The 20,241-nt window shown below is 39.4% G+C and overlaps 1 pseudogene; it reads left to right on the top strand.

Moving 5' to 3' along the window:
• LOC149242528 (ras-related protein RAB1BV pseudogene) overlaps positions 1 to 17,956 on the top strand; it is a 42,046-nt pseudogene extending 24,090 nt beyond the window's left edge.
• The last annotated feature ends 2,285 nt before the right edge of the window (positions 17,957 to 20,241 follow it).

Genomic DNA, 20,241 nt, shown 5'->3' with positions numbered 1-20,241 from the left:
AGGAAAAATTAAAATTGGAATATTCTTGTTGCCACATTTCAACACTCCCTCTCAACAAGAAAGGGATTATCTACCACCCCAATCGTATCTCTATGGAACTTGAATTTACACTTTGACAATGCCTTTATCAAAATGTCAGCATCTTGCTCCTCTGTCGAAATATACTACAGCAACATGATCATCCTGGCTACATCAGCAGCTTGCTTTACCTTGTAAAGCCAACAGTAACTCACAACTATCTTGTTCTCTAGTCTCAAAACCATGTCCCAAACATTGTTACGAACTATGGAGTCATACTCCTCCACCATAGAATCAACCCAAATTGGTTGTTGAACTGGTTCCTCAAAGGAATATGGCTTGTTCTCAACACATCCCCCACCAAGGGCCATGTATCTAGTGTACCTCTCAGGTGACCTCGTCTGTCTACACTGAGAAGATGGTGCTCCCACGTTCTCTCTTGCATCCTCCAACAATCTGTCAGCTTCTCTTGTGCGCTTTTGTCCATCTCTGGAAGACTCTGCTTGAGTGGATGTCTCCACTCCTAGAACCTTTGCATGAGGATGCTCCACATCAATCTGAGGCTCCTCCTCCTTAGGAACCAACCTTTCCTCCACAACCTTTAGTTGGAGCTCCCTCTCAAGGGAAAATAGCATGGCCTTTTGCTCATCAAACTTGAGATCTCTGCGAACCACTGTCTTCTGACTAGTAGGCAAGTACACTTGATAGTTGTGAGGTATATCAGTGTACCCCACAAGTATCCCCAACTCTGTTGTCAGCTCAAGATTCTTCCATGCATCCTTGGTCACATGGAAATATACCGATGATCTAAAGATCCTGAAGGGACCCACATCTGGTCTCTTATCAGAGAAAGCTTCCTCTGGTGTCTTCATCCCAAGTATGTGATGTGGGCTTCTATTCTGCAAATAGACCACTGTGTTGCATGCCTCAGCCCATAAGTGAAGTGATATGACTTGGTCATGCAGCATTGCCCTTGTTGCCCCTACAATAGTTTTGTTCTTCCTCTCGACCACCCCATTTTGTTATGGGTTATGATGTGCAATCAACTCTCCTTTAATTCCTTCCATTGCACAAAAGTCCTTAAACTCTTGAGAGACATATTCTCCACCGTGTCGCTTCTCAAGGCCTTGATCTTCTTCCCAGACTATTTCTAGACCAAAGCTTTTAACTCACAAAACTTTGAAGGTTTGGTCCTTCTTCTGCATGAAATAAATCCAACATTTATGAGAATAATCATCAATGAAAATCAAATAATACCTTTGTTTCGTTGTGGATTCCGTCGAGAATGGTCCACACACATCAATATGAACTCACTCTAAGATAGGCTCTGCTTGACTGTCTCGATCATGAAAGGAATACTTGGTGTACTTTCCCGAGGTACAACCTTTGCATGTGTCAACTTATTGAAGTTTACCTTTTAGGGAAGTCCTGTCGACATCTGCTGCATTATCTTCAAAGCCCCATGATGCAAATGGCCCAACCGCCTGCACCACAACTCGCTAATGTCTTGGCTTTGCACCAATTCTTCTTTCGTACTCAATGCTGCACAATCATCTACCTCTAGGTTATAGGGATTCTTCACCCAAATCACTATCCTCTTGGTCTGACCTGTGGCTATGTTTCTTAGGAACACCTTTCCTTTACTAAAGACAACATCGTAGCCTTTGTCCTCCAACATCGTGACCGATACCAAATTATTCTTCAATCCACTGACATACTTCACATCTGTTAAGGTGATAAGAGCTCCATGCTCCCTCTGAAAAGAAATCATACCCACTCCTGAAACATTATACTTTCCATCATCCCCCATCTCTATGTGCATCTTGAGGTCTTTCTCCTCCAAGGCATTAAATAAAATTTTATCACGGTCATGTGGAATGATGCTCCACTATCAAGATACCAAACACAACCCATCATCGATGACACCATGCATGCGAAGGGTAAAGTCCATTTCGAACTGAGAGGCTAATGCCTCACCTTCCGATCCTTCCAAGGATCCCTTCTTGGACTTCTTCGATGGGCATTTAGACGCATAATTTCCATCTCGTGACAATTAAAGCATCTCACTTTAGACATGTCACCCTTCTTCCTTCCATGAGAAGAATTCAATTTGGAATGGGAGCCTTCCCCTTCCCTTTCCTTGCCTTACTTTCTAAGGCCAGATTTTCGTCATCATCATCCTTGGATGAAGAACCATCTTGTGTGCTCCTCCTGCATAAGATCTGACCACAATTTCTCCCTTCCATTCACAGAGTCCTGGTGGCTATTCCAACCCTTTGGAAGGCCAAGGAGAGTGAGGCTCACCATATCATCATCGGCAGTAGTTATTCTCACACTACCAAGCTCATCTCTGCAACTGGTGAGCTTGTTGAGATATGTGGAAATAGTATCGCCCTTCTCCATCTTAATCCTTCAAAGCTTATCCTTGAGCACCAATTTCCTCTGGTCTATATTTTTCTGGTAGAGGTCCTTCAATGTCTTCCACATTGAAAATGGAGTATCCTTCCCATGGAGACTCGAGATAATATGGTCTCGAACTCCCTCAAGGATGATCTGTCTCACCTTCGCAACACACTTCTTCCACTAAGCCAACTCTTGTGCATTAGTTGAAGCTGGCTTTGGGATTTCTTGATCAATGAAATCCTTCAAGCCATTTTCTTCTAATACAACCTCCATTCTATCTTTATGTGCTATGTAATTCGAGCTACCTTCTGAGTCATACTCGAGTCTCAAGCCATAGAACGCCATTGGCCAAACCTAGATCTATGATATGAATTCGATTTGCACCTGTAACCTCGATCTTCAAACTTTGATTTCTCTTCTTATTATACTGCTCACAGATCTGATACCATGTAGAAATTTCTCTACCGATCTAGCTCTCTGTTAGCATGTAAAAAATCTATTGTAGATTAACCTGATAATACAATATAAATTAAAGCAGAATACTATAACCTACTTCTACTATCAAAGTTTGTGGAAGCTTAAAGATCAAGCTGAACACATATAACCAGAAGAAGAGGAATTAATTGTGTAATACACATGAAAAAACTTCGGGAAAAGCCTCAGCTAAAAACCCCACCATCTGTATTATCATACAAGGTTGAAATACATAGGAATTATACAAAGCCTTAGCTCTCACGACTAGCCAACGCTTAGTACAATCCTCACAGATTCTCACGGGCAATCAAAACTTCTCTCAAGCCTTCCTCTCTGCCCTCCAAGCTGCTATTTCCTTGTGTTGTTCCTCTGGGATGATCTTCCTTCAACCAAGTGGAACACTGCTCTCACACATTGTCAGAACTACGCAATCCTCAAGGAATTATATCATTTTTCATGCATGAGTTTTCTTTATAAGTAAACACATGCAACTGAGAGTACACTTTCCTTGACTTTAATCTCAACTGGGACATTCTCAGAATAGACATGCATGAGTTTCTGATGAGGGGATCTTCAGTTATCTGGAGTACACTTGTTGAGTGCATGCATGCATCAACTGATTGATAACTCACAATTAGTTCCTCAAACAGTTTGGAACTAATTTAACTGGACTTAGCTCAGTAAACTGATCTAACTAATTACAACTCAAATATAACTCAACTCCTTAATTCAAGGGATAACTCCTGCATGATTTCAAAAAGACTTCTAACTTGAATTTCTCCAACTAATTAATCCAAAATGAATTAATTAATTAATTCTAAGTATCTGGTAAGACTAAATTCGATTTTAATTCAAGGAAAAATTAAAATTAGAATATTCTTGTTGCTACATTTCAACAGTACTTGCTTGTGGTCATGACTCTCATGCCCCCATAGCATGCAATGGCTCAAGTATTGAATGATTTTCCTCATATGTTGCCTTTAATCCTGGTATGGATGGGCATTCCTCAATGGGATTCTTTCCTGAACATATCACATAACTATTATCACTTTTAACATTTGCAGGACACTAACATAAAATATGTTTTTTTATACATTTTGGACAATAAATGGGTAGCGTTTCTTACTCTTCTACTAATTTCGGCTGAAATTTTAAAGAATCTATTTGCTTACTAACAGTGTTCATAATTTCATTTTTCATGTTATCCATTTTATTTTCCAAACCAATAATCATAGCATCCATCGATCCAAATCTTCTATTCCTAGAATTACTTCTAATTCCCTTACCAGATCTAGATTGATTTCATGAAAATTTCCTACACAGTTGACAAATATGATCAAAAGAATTATGAACAATGTACCCATGCCCTAATACGTTCAAAATATTCTTAGAACCATAAAAAATCCCATGTAGAAATAAGTTTCTAACAATGCTTGTATCAAACTTATGCTTTAACCTTTGAAGGATGTATATAAATATCTCTAAATAATCCTCCAAAGTTTCATCATCACCCTGCGCAATGGTAAAGATTCCATCCTACATTTCTCATGTTTTGTAATATTCTTGATATTTAGTCAAGAAAACCGCCTTCATTAGTTCCCAAGAAGTAATAGTGATTCCTCCCAACCCCATGAACCAGTGTAATATTGAGTGCTTAAGGGTTACAGGGAATAGCTTTAGCTTTAGCTTCTGGGCATCCAAAGAATAGTCATAACTTCTACAAAGTCTATAAAACTCAAAAAGAAACAAATCCAGGATCTTCATGCACCTTACCGTGAAACTGTGGAAGAACGGAAGGTGGAAAATTTTTCATTTGAATAATTGTATTTGGGTCTACAATTGGAAACCCAAAAGTATATTATTCTTATAGTATCCCTTCACCATTCACTTCTTCATTATTTGCTAACTTTCGTCTGCTAAAAATACAACTTCCTGCAAACTGTGAGGGTTGACTGATTTTATGATTTAGCTTCTCAATCCAAACAATCTCCTTCTTCCCTTCAAATGGCTGTCAGATTCTTGAACTACTGTCTCTAGAGTTCAAGTAAAGGGTACAACGTGATTGGTATGTGTTTGCTTGGAATTATTGCCTGCATCATAAGGCCCACCATGAGAAAAACATTACGATTTATAAATATTTCCTTGGTCCTTCTTGGACTTCAGTCCCCTATCTCTCCCCGTCATTCATTTTTAAAGAGAACAAACTAGAATAATAAAAAAACTATAAAACTTCTTGCTGGAACAAATCAATTCGAAATAAAATGTTGCAGCTAATTCAAAAATATGTCTACAACACAGAATTATTGCAAAATAAATTCCTTCAGGAAATAGAAGTCTAAAAAAATAAGCAAACTTACCTCTACTGCAGAAAAGAAAAAATTAGAACTTTACCAAAATTCCTTTCAATGCCTTCCCGACTACGATGCGAAAATGTTGGTGGATGGAATTGTAAATTCAATTGACAACATTTACTTGTCAAACTAGGGCCTCATAGACTTTGAAGCGTAGCATAATTTATGCCAAACGTTCTAGAAAACATCTGTAAATCCTATCTCTATCCCAAGAATTAAATGAATCAAATTTTAACAGACTTCAAATAAAATACTTGTCTTCTATTATCACACTGCTTACACAGTAACACCAGAACCACTCCCGGAAACTGGATCTTCACAAAAGAAAAATTAGAGATTTTTCAAAAACATTTCACATCAAACCAAAAGAACTCAGGATTTTAATGGCATAATCAATCAAATACAAACTCTATTCCAGTACTAGGAAACCATTTGAAATAATTTATTCTTGTACTTAAAACAAACCTTGTTCTTGCACTTCCAAACAATGGTAGCAAGTTGGGGATTTAGCGTTGTTATTCTTCATTAGTTTGTTGAGGATGCTCCATTTATGTGTATTTTCTTTTAATGTCTTTTTCTAGAAATTCGTAGAAAATCGTTTTTGGGAATACTTGGGAGAGATTAAATTCGTAGAAAATCATTGTTGGGAATACTTGGAAGAGACTTGAATGAAGTTAAATCTCGTGAGAAGTGTATAGATTAGGGGTATTTTGGTGTGTTATAAAAGGCAGACGTCTCTTTGCTTGATTTATATGCATTATCCTTCAAAATATTACAGAGGATGCTACTTCAATTGTGTGTTGGTTCTTGAGGATTTTCTTGGAGGACTTAATCACGAATTTTAGAGCCTCGAACAAAGGTGGAGGAGAAGTTAAGAGACTCAGAGTTCAATTCTTGTGTAGACACGAGAATCATAAAAAACTACTGCTAAATTGGACCATCAATTTTCACAATGTTTTCGATTAAATCGAGCGAGAGAGTGATCTTTACATTATTTTAATTGTCTTTCTCAGTTGAATATTGTTGAGATACCTACAACATCTAACAATCTCAATAGATACGAATACATTACAATGGAGACAAGTAGAGTCAATGTACCTCCTCCTAAGAATACTTTTGTTGAAATTGATTTGGAGAGTCTAATATTGTTTATTGTGTATTGAGAAACCAATTATATTACACATATAAGTATGAAATAGAGTCAAATGGTTAGAGTTATGTGGAAAAAATGTATACTGTGCATTAGTTTTCGAGGATGGAATTAATAGTTTTCTAGTTTTTTTTTGTAGCAATGTTGGTAAAAAATGAACCATATTTATTTAACATTTTGAAATTAAATTTTAATCCTTAAGGCGTTGATATTTTGCATCGGTTTGATTGTTCTACATTTTTTGTGTTAAATTGCAAATACATGAAGATGCTAGAAAGTTTTCGTATCTAACTAGCATTAAGGTAGTGGTTTCGTGTGGAAGGGCGCCTATTACTACACACGTTTTTGAATTTCATTTTAATTGGCTACTCAATGCTTGCATTCCTATATTATGCTTTTTCTTTTGATATTTAATGTTGTTTGTTTGTTCTCATATGATCTTATCTTTTTGAAAAAATATATGGAAAGAAAAAATTGTTAGTCTATAAAGAGAAGTGTGTTTGTGATATGAAACTTGAGCTAAAGAGAAGTGTGTTTGTGATATGAAACTTGAGCAAAATATCACTATTTTCAGATTTGTTTATTTTGAAATGATATGATGTAAATTGATACAAAGTATTTTTAATGGATGATATTATGCTTTGGTGTAATATTTCAGCTCTCTTTTCATTAATAGAATAATAATTATAGATTATTAGAAATTTGAATATTTAGTTTAGTCAATGTCTATTAGGAAAAGCTCGAGTTTACAAATTGTTTCATTCAAAAAAATGAAACATTGATTATATTTATATATATATATATATATATATATATATATTATATATATATATATATATATAATATATATATATATTCAAATTTTGATAAGAAAATGGTTTTGCTCATACATTTTAGTGTTTTTGTTTTATATTTTGACATTTTAAAATAGAAATGAGGGCACTCCTTATCCTAATTGAGTTCCATTTTTAGAGACTTTTCTAAGGATATGAGGATAAGGTTTTTGAGAAGGATTTTATAATTTCAAAATTATTTGGTTATTAGATTAATTTTCTTTTTTTTTCATTATTAACAAAATTATTAATTAGGATGGTCTTGTCTTTTAAATTAATCTTTTCAAATTAAAATTATTTATTTTATTTAAGATAACTTTTTTTTTTTTTTCTTTTTTTTTTTTCTTTTTTCCGAAGGTGGTAAAACCTATCAACTCAGGTGTCAATCCAACAGTGAGGACAGCCATCTATGGCTGCTATCCGCGAATGCTGGGTTGACTCATCACTGTTAAATAGAAAAACCACGCCACCTGGCATAACCCTACTGTGGTCCGTAATCGGGAGCAGGCTCTCACTCCTGCCAGATGCCTCTGGTCTTGGTTATTTAAGATAACTTATTTGTTAAAATAGATTTATTAATTTTATTTAAAATAATTTGTTAATATAAGTAAAATGAACATTTTATTTATATAAGTAAAAAAAATAAAGAAAATGATATTTATATATCTTATTAAATATCAAACACTTGTAAAATGGTATTTATATGTTAGTTGATGTGCTTGTCATAGAAATTGAATTTCTATTATTATGTGTAATTGCTTTCATCCTATATCACAACCTTATTTTTTTTTTTTGTAATTAATTAAATTGATTGCTTTATATCTTTCCTTCTAACATATTATATTAATTGTTTTTATATTTGTATTAAACTTGTTATAATAATATAAATCTCTCTTAAAAAAAAATAATTTTCAAATTTTTATAATAAATACAAAATTAAAATTAATTTATATTAATTTTAATATGCATATTGTATATCAATTTTATATTAAAAAGTTAAAGACATTATTTATTTTTCAAATACTTTTGAAATATTTTTAAAAATTTTTAAAAATAATATTTTCACATATAATCTTATATGTTTTTGCACAATAGACAAAAAAAACATGGAATGACAATATATAAAAAGAAAAAAACAGTGACATTGTCACTATATATATATCTATATATATATATATATATCTATATATATATATATATATATTATATATATTAAAAGAAAACAATATATGTAACATACCCCAATAGCCTCACATGAAAATGCAGGGAGTTAGAAATTGTTTTACACAAATTACCCACTGGTAATTATCCAAACAACTATTCCACATTCCTTATTACATTAAATAGAATGTTCATCAATACATAAAGTAAATTTAGTAGAGGAATAGTAAGTTTCATAACCATTAACCACCACTCTTATAGTATATTAACATAAACTATATGATGTAATATTGCATCCATTTCATGATTCCCTTAACCACTCTTAAACACACACATGGCAGAAAGAGTATGAAAGATAAAACATGAGAGTGCATTTTCTATTAATAGATGATATACATTTATAGTATATGGTTTGACCATTTTGTTCCACATCCCAAGGTCTCTTGGACTTCCTTAGTCTATTCCGCTTCCACACTAACCCATAGACGATTAGGTGTCCAACATTCCCCCCCCTTAATCCGAAGGGTTATGTATGAGTCCAAGAAGAGAGCTGTAATACAAAATGTGAAAAAATGCATGGTAGCACTAGGTTGAATGTGCTTTATGAAATGTTGGTATAAAGGGTGGTGGTTTAAGGATGACCACCAACACTGAAATGCTTAGTGCAGTTCCCGGAACTCTTCCAGTTCTGGCATGAAGCTCAAGTCTTCTGCCAGAGGAAGTGTTCCTGATGTTTTGAAGAGGGAAACCTTCAACCATGAAAGGGAGGTCTCACCCCGCATAAAGGGAGAATCTCAACCTGAGAAGGGAGGTCTCAACCTGTGATGGTTTAAAGATGACCAACAACTCTGCAATGCTTAATGCAATTCCTGGAACTCTTCCAAGTCTGGCGAGAAGATGAAGTCTTCTGCTATAGGAAGTGTCCCCAACTCTATTCCAAGAATATTTCCCAAACTGGCAAGAAGCTGAAGTCTTCTGCTAGAGGAAGTGTCCCAGACTCTTTGAAGAAGCATTACCAATTGAAGGCATGCTCAAGGGCATCTTTGTCTCTGGCTACAACTTTGAAATTGGTGTGGAAGGTTGTGGCTCAAGCTCGCCTGATGTGACTTTGAAGCTTGTAGATGACCATCATTTCCCCCCCGTCAGATACAAGGTGAGATGATGGAGAAAACTCAACTGCAACACTGTTCAATACTCTAGAGCAAGTTCTAACATGTGACTGTAATATCTTCTTGGCTGTTGATGCCCATTGCCAAGAAGCGATCCATCCAAGATGAATCTTTGTTCTTGCAGGAGGTTTGTTTTTGAAGCATCTGTTTAAAGAATGATTGGTTTTATGATAGTGCTTGCATAAATGAAGATCAAAATAGTGATCTTTTAGATGGCCAACTCGGTCACAATGTTGGCATTTAACAATCTGTTGTTATTGTTGTTGTTGTGGAAGAGGGGCAGAATCTAGAACAGCGGGAGGTGAACTGTCATGAGGAGCAGGTGAAGATGAACCGTCCTGAAGAAATCCAACACTTTGAAATTGGATTGGTTTGGAGTAGTCTGGAATATGAAAGGACACGTCATTGTCATATCCATGACCAATTATGTGCTTGTTATGGACAAGCTCTTCCCAAGGTCTAATGACTGGCTTGGGAAGTGTAGGCTGGAATTCTAAATCTATATTCACATTTGCTCTTGAATCAGCCTCAACTTTACTGTCTTGATTATTTTCTGCATGTTGATGGGAGTCAATTTCATATTCAAAAGGAGAATTGTTCTAAACAAGTTCAGAATCATGACGATACTTCTGTAACTCCTCTTGTTGTAGTTGTGATTCTTGCTGATCCAGGTGGATATTGGTGGCCACCTGCCAAGTCCACCTGGAACCCCACCATTGTCTTTCTCAGCATTTTCAGTTTCCTTAATTGTAGCACAACTTACTATTTTTAGCAGTTTTTCGGGTCCTGAACTTCCGGAGCCGTTTTGAGGCCCTAAACGACGTTTTTTGGGGAATCCGGGGGCAACATGAGTCCATGGAATGGACCATGTTGCCTATTCCAACAATGATAGTGCTCGGATAGATCTTTCTAATGAGCTATTGTACACGTCAAACGGAGATCATATGCCAAAGTTACGACCCCGGGAAGTTGATGTACCAATTTACCCCAAACGGGGCCCACAGTTTGGCATTTCATCTCCTAGGGTTAGGTTTTGGAATGTTAAGGGTTTTTCCATTGTTTCTCAACAATAAATAGGCCTTCGAGCCTCATTGTAACACAGTTCAGAGGCATGTAGCCATCACATCTCTTCTCAGAGATAAGCTACCATCGCCCTAGCTGGTTTATTTCCATTTCTGGATGTAAGCATATTTCAGTATTTTCCATTAATGAAATGAAGTATTATTTCCGCTGCATCTTTGTGTATATGGTTATCTCTGTAATTTGTTGCATTCCTGTTTAAATCTGGATCAGTGGTATCAGAGCGGTCTGCTTTTTCTCTGTTTTTCTTTGCATGTCCCCAACAAGGTCGGGATATAAGGAGTTAGGGCTTGAACTGGTTGAACCTTTGCAAGACCAGCCTCGCAAATCCCGACGGCCTCCCATGGCGGACGAGAAGAAAGACGAGGGGGCAGGAGATCCCATCAAAATCTTGCTCGAAGAAGCCCTCGAGCGACAACGGAACGCGATGATGTACAGCTTTGCCCAGATCCTTCAGCGGCTACCCAGAACCGGCGCATCGGCTTCCAGCAGCTCCTCTGGAAACGCCACACCCTTTAAGGTACAAGTTAATTTTGACATCCCCATATTCGAGGGTCAGATAGACGCCGATGCCGTAGATAAATGGTTAAATCTGCTAGAGGGTTATTTTTCTGTTCATGAATTTTCGAGTCGGGAAAAGATTGTTTTTGCTCTTCTCAAAGCAGCCCCCCACGTCAAGGACTGGTGGGAAACCTACTGCGAGCAGAAGGATGAAAGTACTGGCTCACTATTTTCAGCCGCACCCACCTGGGATTCGTTCCGGGATGCCATCAAGGAGCAGTACTACCCTGTCGGAAGCTATGAGGATGAATACATAAAGTGGACCACGCTGCGGCAGGGAAGGGACCAAGACGTGCCGGAGTTCACCAATCTTTTCCATACCCTTCACACAAAGTTGGGTATCAAGGATTCGGAGCAACATTTGATACTCAAATATCGTGGCTGCCTGCACAAGTACATCCAGGAAGAAATACAATTCCTAAACATCCCCTCGCTCGGCGCAGCATACCGATATGCCGTCAAGGTCAAACAGAAGTTTAAACAAAAGAAGCGAGACTTTGGATCTGCAAATCCAAAGCAGGGGAAAGGTGCCCCTAAACCACAGAACAAAGGACAGAGCTAAGGCGGGACAGCCCAAGACAACCAGCCGAAGCTGCAAGCAAAGAACAACGTCGCGAAGCCGAGAAAGGACATTGGAAAATGGTGCGAGTTCCATAAGAGCTCCACTCATAACACAAGTGAGTGTCGGGCCAAGAAGTCACTGGTGGCTGAGCTAAAGGTTTCAGAATCAGATGCATGTTCCGACTCTGAGTCAGAACCCGATAAGGGGTATGAAAAAGGGAAGCAGATCATTGATGCAGATCCCAGCGCCACTGTTGCTACCGCAAAGATCCAGAAAAATGAACCCGAAGATCCAGAGGAGGAGGAGCGTCTCTTCCACTCCCAGATGTGGGTAAAGGGCTCCCCGATACAGTTCATTGTGGTTAGGGAGTCAAAAGAACCTCATTTCGGCAGAGGTCGTGAAGCGGTTGGGCTTACCGACCACAGCACATCCCCAACCATACACCATTGGGTGGCTTCACCAAGGGCGAGATCTTCGCGTGAGTCAGTAGTGTCGCCTTCCATACAACATCAAGCCCTTCACGGATGAGGTATTGTGTGACATTGCTCCCCTTGAAGTTTGTGATGTATTACTAGGACAACCATACTTGTGGAAGCGACATGCTGTGTATGAATCAAGGCCCCGTGCTGTTATTATTACATTGGGAAATAAGTTGTTCAGCATACCAGAGGTAGCACCACCTGCCGCCATCTCTTTGATTACTGCAAAACAATGCAGTAAGATCATTTCCAAAACCAGGAAATTTGTTTTCCTGATGATACGCCCTCAAGGGAAGAAGAAGACAGTGGCCGCGGCCTCCAAACGGGGTCCCTCTGCACGACAGCTACAGATGGACAAGATTGTGGAGGAGTACGAAGACATCTTCACCTCCCCGGCAGGGGTTCCTCTGCACTGTCAAGTCAAGCACTCCATCGATCTGACCCAGGTGCGCCGCTACCCAATGGACCAATTTATCGGCGCTCCGTTCTGGAGAACAATGAAATCAAGAGGCAGATTCAGGAGCTCCTGCAGAAAGGTCACATCCGTCCGAGTTCATCGCCCTATGGGAGCCCGATCGTGTTGGTACAGAAGGAGGATGGGACGTGGAGACTCTGTATTGACTATCGGGCGCTGAACAAGATCACTGTCCGTAATAGGTACCCGATCTCACGAATTGATGACCTCCTAGACCAACTAAAGGGGGCGAAATATTTCAGCAAGATCGATCTGAAGTCAGGATATCACCAGGTACCAATCGAACCCTCAGATGTGTGGAAGACTGCCTTCAAATCCAAGGAGGGCCTCTTCGAATGGTTGGTCATGCCTTTCGGATTGACGAATGCTCCTGCAACCTTTATGAGGCTAATGGATGACATCTTGCGGCCATTCACCAACTCCTTTGTAGTAGTATACTTGGATGACATTCTGATCTTCAGCCAGAGTTGGGAAGAGCACCTCCACCACATCCGACAGGTTCTCCAAACACTGCGGCAACACAAGCTATGTGCCAATTTGGAGAAATGCACTTTTGGCATGACCCAGGTTCAGTATCTGGGATACATCATTGATGAACAGGGGGTGCATGTCGATCCAGCCAAGGTCCAAGTCATTCGGGATTGGCCCTCTCCAACCACTCTAACAGAGCTCCGCAGCTTTCTAGGTCTTGCCAACTTCTACCGTAGGTTTGTGTTGGGGTTTTCTCATGTTTCTTGGCCCTTGAGTCAAGTCACCAAGGGAGGGGCGAAAGCAAAATTCTTTTGGTCTGAATCTCAACAGAAGGCATTCAGGGAGTTGAAGGATCGCCTCTGCACGGCAGGCACCAGTGCTCGCATTACCAGATTTACAACAACCATTTGAGGTCGAGACAGATGCCTCTGACTATGCTATTGGGGCATTCCTTACTCAACAAGGACATCCAGTGGCATATCACAGTGAAACGCTTTCAGACACAGTCCGGAAGTACCCCACTTATGATAAAGAGATGTATTCCATTGTACAGGCCTGCCGACAATGGAAGCATTACATTTTGGGGAAGGAAACGGTCATCCACACAGACCACCGACCCCTGCAGTTCATACAGACCCAAGGGAAATTGCAGAATGATCGCCATCAGAAGTGGTCTACATACCTGCAACAGTTTCACTTGAATATCAAGTATAAAAAGGGCAGCACCAATAATGTTGCAGATTGCCTCAGTCGACCACCGATCATGGCGCTGACCACCGTGCTCAACTCTTGTGGGCACGAGACTTCTGATTGGCCACTTCTCTACAAAAGCGACCCAGAATTCGGCCACACATACCAGACACTCTTGGAGGGTCGGCATGTTGCAGATTTTCACCTCCAGGATGCCCTATTATGCCACCTCGGTCACCTTTGTGTTCCTTCAAGCGAGCGTGCCAAGATGATTTGGGAAGCACACTACAGTCGGGCTGCTGGGCATTTCGAGGTCGAGAAAATAGTGGCAGTACTGCAAAATTATTTCTATTGGCCGAATCTTCGACAGGATGTTGGGAAGTACATCCGATCATGTACTGCCTGTGCCATTGCCAAACCGACCATTAAGAAGCACGACCTCTATACCCCGTTGCCTACCCCTAGTCGACCTTGGGAATCCATCTCCATGGATTACATGTCAGGCCTTCCTTCCACTAAGCATGGAAATGACTGTGTTTTTGTGGTCGTCGACAGGTTCTCGAAGATGGCCATTATGGTGGCCTGCAAGAAGAATATCACAACAGAAGCCACTGCTAAACTCTTCTTTGAACGAGTGTGGGTGCACTTTGGGATCCCACAGTCTATCATCTCAGATCGGGACAGTCGGTTTCTCAGCACATTTTGGTCCAGTCTCTGGTCAATGCTGGACACCAAACTCATGAAGTCGACAGCCTTCCATCCTCAAACTGATGGCCAGACAGAGGTTGTCAATAGGATGATTGTGCACATTCTGCGCATGTATAACTCAAAGCATCCACGCACATGGGACGAGAGCCTCCCCTATGTTCAGCACAGCTACAACCGAGCGCTTCACAGCTCCACTGGCCATAGCCCTTTTCAGGTGGGTTTGGGATTCCAGCCACTATGCCCCATTGATGTGGCCATGCCACTTGCGGCTACTCACATGAATTCAGCTCATGTCCAGTCCGAAACAGATAAGGCCACCAGCTTCATTGAGCGCATCCAACATATTCGCCAGCAGGTCCATGACATTCTTGAGAAATCAAATGCCAAGTACAAGCAGCGACATGATCAACATCGGGTGCCACACAAGTTTCAGGTGGGCGACAAAGTCTGGTTGCATTTGCAAAAGGAACGCCTTACTGGAGCCTATCGGAAATTGAGACCACTCCGATATGGTCCTTACACCATTACTAAGGCTATGGGAGACAATGCATTTGAGCTCAACATTCCCCCATTCCTTGGCCTGCACCCAGTGTTCAATGTGGACCGCCTTCGGCCATACTTTCCACCATTGCTAGACACATCCGACATTGCAGAACAGCTCCAACCCACAGAATTAAATCCAGATTGCATGGAACAAGCTGCAACTGATCGAATCATGGACACACAGATCAAGAACACTCGCCAACGAATATCCAACTGTATCGAGGTGTCAAAGCAGGCCAACTCCTTCAGCAGGGCAAGTGGCTCACCAGGGAACAAGTTCAGCAGAAGTTTCCTCATCTCATGGAGGAGCTCAATGCAATGGGGACCATTGCTTCCTAAGGGGGTAGGAATGATCCAGGTGGATATTGGTGGCCACCTGCCAAGTCCACCTGGACCCCCACCATTGTCTTTCTCAGCATTTTTAGTTTCCTTAATTGTAGCACAACTTACTATTTTTAGCAGTTTTTCGGGTCCTGAACTTCCGGAGCCGTTTTGAGGCCCTAAACGACGGTTTTTGGGGATAGTGCTCGGATAGATCTTTCTAATGAGCTATTGTACGCGTCAAACGGAGATCATATGCCAAAGTTACGACCCCGGGAAGTTGATGTACCAATTTACCCCAAACGGGGCCCACAGTTTGGCGTTTCATCTCCTAGGGTTAGGTTTTGGAATGTTAAGGGTTTTTCCATTGTTTCTCAACAATAAATAGGCCTTCGAGCCTCATTGTAACACAGTTCAGAGGCATGTAGCCATCACATCTCTTCTCAGAGATAAGCTACCATCGCCCTAGCTGGTTTATTTCCATTTCTGGTTGTAAGCATATTTCAGTATTTTCCATTAATGAAATGAAGTATTATTTCCGCTGCATCTTTGTGTATATGGTTATCTCTGTAATTTGTTGCGTTCCTGTTTAAATCCGGATCACTTGCTGCAGAAACTCTATCTTTTCATGTGCATTTTGCATACAGGTTTGAATGTCCGAAAGAGAGGCTTTGCTAATTTTGACTGTGCTGTCAGTAGTGGAGCTGATTATAGTTTTCAGTAACTCTAATAAGCCATGAATTTTCACCATTATTGAACCAAACAAATGGGAAAAGTGTTAAGAAATCAAATGCACAGTGTTGTTGCAAATCTGCACCAGAACAATATGGCAATCAACAATAGTAACCACCAATTGTTGTAGTACAAAATGATAATGCTCAGAGAAATAAAATAGGAAATTGGTGACGAATGTTTTAAGGATTGTTCTTCAATAATAGACTCAATCTACAAAAGGTCTTATCAGATTGATAGTTTTAATAGGAAATACTATCTCCAAAGATATGGGTGTCCTTCACCTATAAGCAACTCAACTATGAATATGATGTCAAGGACAACTTTAGCATGCTCTTCTACCAAGGATTGCTAGGGCCTTTTCTCCACTCGAATAACCTTTCCCTCTAAGTTCATTAGACACTGCAACTCTTATGCATGTTGGCAACTCCATTGTTTGACCCAGCTTAATGAACCATCAAGTGTTCTTGTCAGATTATTATACAACGCAAGATATTTTGACATGAACTAAGTTATACCAATATAATGCAGTGAATACACAACATATAATGGATTCAAACAAGACCAATTCCAGGCATACGAACAAGTTCCATTGCAGTGGAAAATAAAACTCAAAGTAGACACTATGGAAACTGCATAGAGGATATTCAACTGTCCCTAATCAATCTTGAACAACAAGATTATTTTACCAGTAATATAACTTAAGTCGATCATTCAAGGCACATTGAGGATGTGAGGAACACTAATTGATCGTTATGGATTTTGCCAAAATGATATCATCTCTTGGTCGATTAAGATGAGGTTTATAATGTGAAGCTCACTAGCGAAAACGTCCAAAAAATCAGCTCGGACTCAAAATTCCGAGAACGAGTAACCAAAACACTATTATACATGGCATGCAGATGGCAACTTCGTTATCAGATACATTTGACTTGAAAAGGCTGCCAAAAGACCACCTCGATAAGTAATAAATAAGAGTCTGGGCCAATTTGTAATTATTGTTTATGTACATAGCTTGCCTACATAAAATAACTAAGTGCCTTTTTCCGCCTTGAACCTCCTTCACCATACAGATCATTCCACTGAAGTAGCTCTGTCATATTTGCTGACTGTGAAGAAACACTAGCACATACCTGTTCATGGGCATATCGCATGTCAGTCATATTCAAACGATGAACATCATCGCAATTTAGAGAACATCGTGGTGTGGTTCCGTAACCACAACCATGGAGAGTGGAACCTTTCTCACACATAGGCCACGAGCGTATCAACTAAGGACTCTTTTACCACAAGTTTCATCACCACCATAGGAATTGACTTTAAGATCAGGATATTTGAGCTTGATGGGAAGCGGATTAAATTACAGATCTGGGACACTACTGGTCAAGAGTGTTTCAAGGGAATTGCTAGTCAAGAGCGTTTCCCGGACGATTACAACAGCATACTATCGGAATGCTATGGGTATTCTTCTGGTGTATGATGTCACGGATGAATCATCATTTAACAACATTTAGAACTAGATAAAGAATATTGAGCAGCATGCCTCTGATAATGTGAACAAAATACTGGTTGGCAACAAGGTTGATATGGATCAGAGTAAGAGAGTTGTCTCAACTGAACGCGGTCAAGCACTTGCAGATGAGTATGGCATTTTTTTTTTTTTTGAAACCAGTGCCAAAACAAACATTAATGTGGAGCAGGCCTTCTTTTCAATTGCAAAAGATATTAGGAAGAGATCCCATTCGCCCGCCAAGTGCCGCAGTTCCCTGTGGTGAAAAAACGGAAACTTTTTCCTACCTTTCTGCAGATGAAGGAAACCCTAGCTCATCAACACATTCCTCCATGGCTGCCCACGTTCCCAGATTCGCACACTTATAAGAGCACTCCTGTGTGGAACGAGCAGAAAACAGATCCCCAGGTGGCCAAGGTCGAGCAGGCCAGGCAACGGCGGAAGGCCGAGCGGTCGCTGGTGAGTCTGCAGTAGAATAAGAAATACAAGCCAGACAGAGCGAAAGAGGTCATCGGTTTCCCATCAACAACTTCAAAATATGGAGCAGAGTAATCAATATCTGATGATGAACCTGGGCATTGTCTGGATACCACAAGAGGTGAGGAGCATTATGGCAGGGTAGGAGTTACAACGTTGATCATAATATTTCTTCAGAAACGGGTGCCATTTCTACATCAAACACTCAAAGCTCATCAGAATCTTTGACAAAACCAACCACTGGCACAAATGCCATGAATAGCCCTTATAATGCCCTAGAAATGGGTAAAGTATCAAGATCGAATTCGTCTAAGGTGGTATAATGTGTGGTGGTATCAGGTATTGGATTGGAGCTGCAGAGCATGACAGTCAGGGGGCAGAGTGATATTAAATAACCTGGAGCCAATGGTGGTATGGACAATCGCGCCACCAGAAAACGCATGTAACAAAACTGTCAGGCATATCATTATATGGCAGAGAGGAGCAACAATTCGGTGAACTGATACCATAGAGAATAGAAGTGTTTTTGCATGGCATAATATATAGAGCACATGACTCACAGCGCTCAAGGCAACCTAAATGATAGGCCAGTATTCGCAGGAAAATAATGGCTCAAAATGGAGCAGGACCAGCAATCACCTGCTTTGATACCATGTTAAACACACACATGGCAGAAAGAGTATGAAAGATAAAACATAAGAGTACATTTTTTATTAACAGATGATATACATTTATAGTACATGGTTTGACCGTTGGGTTCCACATCCCAAGGTCTCTTGGACTTCCTTATTCTATTCCACTTCCACACTAACCCATAGAGGATTAGGTGTCCAACAACCACATTAATTAATCACATACTTGACATTATCAACATCACATTATACAAGGAATCACATCATTGAACACCGATATACCCTCGAAACCACGTAGGGTGAAAACTAGCAAACATTTAATTTTATTATTAGATGCTCGTGAGGGTGTTCACCCCTTGCTCAATGGCTTATAAGGGAGTCCATCCCTTAACCATTGTCACAAAATATTGCAACGAAATATCAATTAAAATACAACATACCTAGTTAAAAGCTCGTAAAATGATCATGAAACCATTTACCTACAAATGACCACTCTTTATATGCTTGGGGTATGATTGTCCCATCAGTGGACCATCCTGCAGCTCATACTCATCAGCACGGACCATTAGTTCTTATCTGTCACAATGCTAAACTGAATTTGTCTTTTTCACAAATCACCATTCTTTCTTGTCATTGATGTCGTCAACAATCTTTTGTAACATGATTAGATAAAGTGTTAATCAATCAATAATCTGTCTTTAAAAGTAACCTTTTAACATCTATTCATGTGCACACATGAGATGTAAATATAATACTTTCTTCTAACAATATTGTGCATGTATAAAAAAATAATTATCAATTATGTCAAAATAATTACCACGTTACTATGATCATTCTCTCACTGACACATTGATATCGAAAGGATACCACTATAACCATTCATTCCATTTAAATGATACTAGCCACTTATCTTTGTTTTTCATGCATGTAATTAGATAAAAATTATTCAAAGAGAGCTAACCCTTTAGCTTATTCTTTGTGCATGTAACTAAGTAATCTTTTCCATATAGTAGATGTTCCCTTTTAAGAGGGAGCTAACATGATAGACATTATTATCATGCATGAAAATGTAAGTCCATTTTTGAAAAGCATCTTTTCCAAGATAGAGCTATTTACAAAATCTATTGTATGCACAAAGACATGCATTTTTCCAAACCAGAACTAATGTGTTAGTCATTCCTTATTTCTTGCATGTAGAAATATGTATTTTACAAATGAAAGCCAATACATTTACTCCAAGTAACTACTTGTTTTACTTTCCATAATACTTATTCTTTTCTCTACACAAATCCATGTTTCTCTTTAAAAGACCTAGCACAATAGTTCTACAATCCATGTTTCTCTTGCATTTGTTTCCAAGAATGTATCATAACAAAGTTATCATGGATTTGTTTCCAAGAAAGTATCATAATCAACCTATATTTTGGGAATAAGAACTAAG

The sequence above is a fragment of the Pinus tabuliformis genome, chromosome 8 (genome assembly GCF_031772625.1).
Source record: "Pinus tabuliformis cultivar Carrire ecotype Pingquan chromosome 8, CPIR1, whole genome shotgun sequence".
NCBI classification, from domain to species: Eukaryota; Viridiplantae; Streptophyta; class Pinopsida; order Pinales; family Pinaceae; genus Pinus; species Pinus tabuliformis.
Note: the sequence above shows the minus strand (reverse complement) of the source record. Positions and strands in the feature narration are given on the sequence as shown.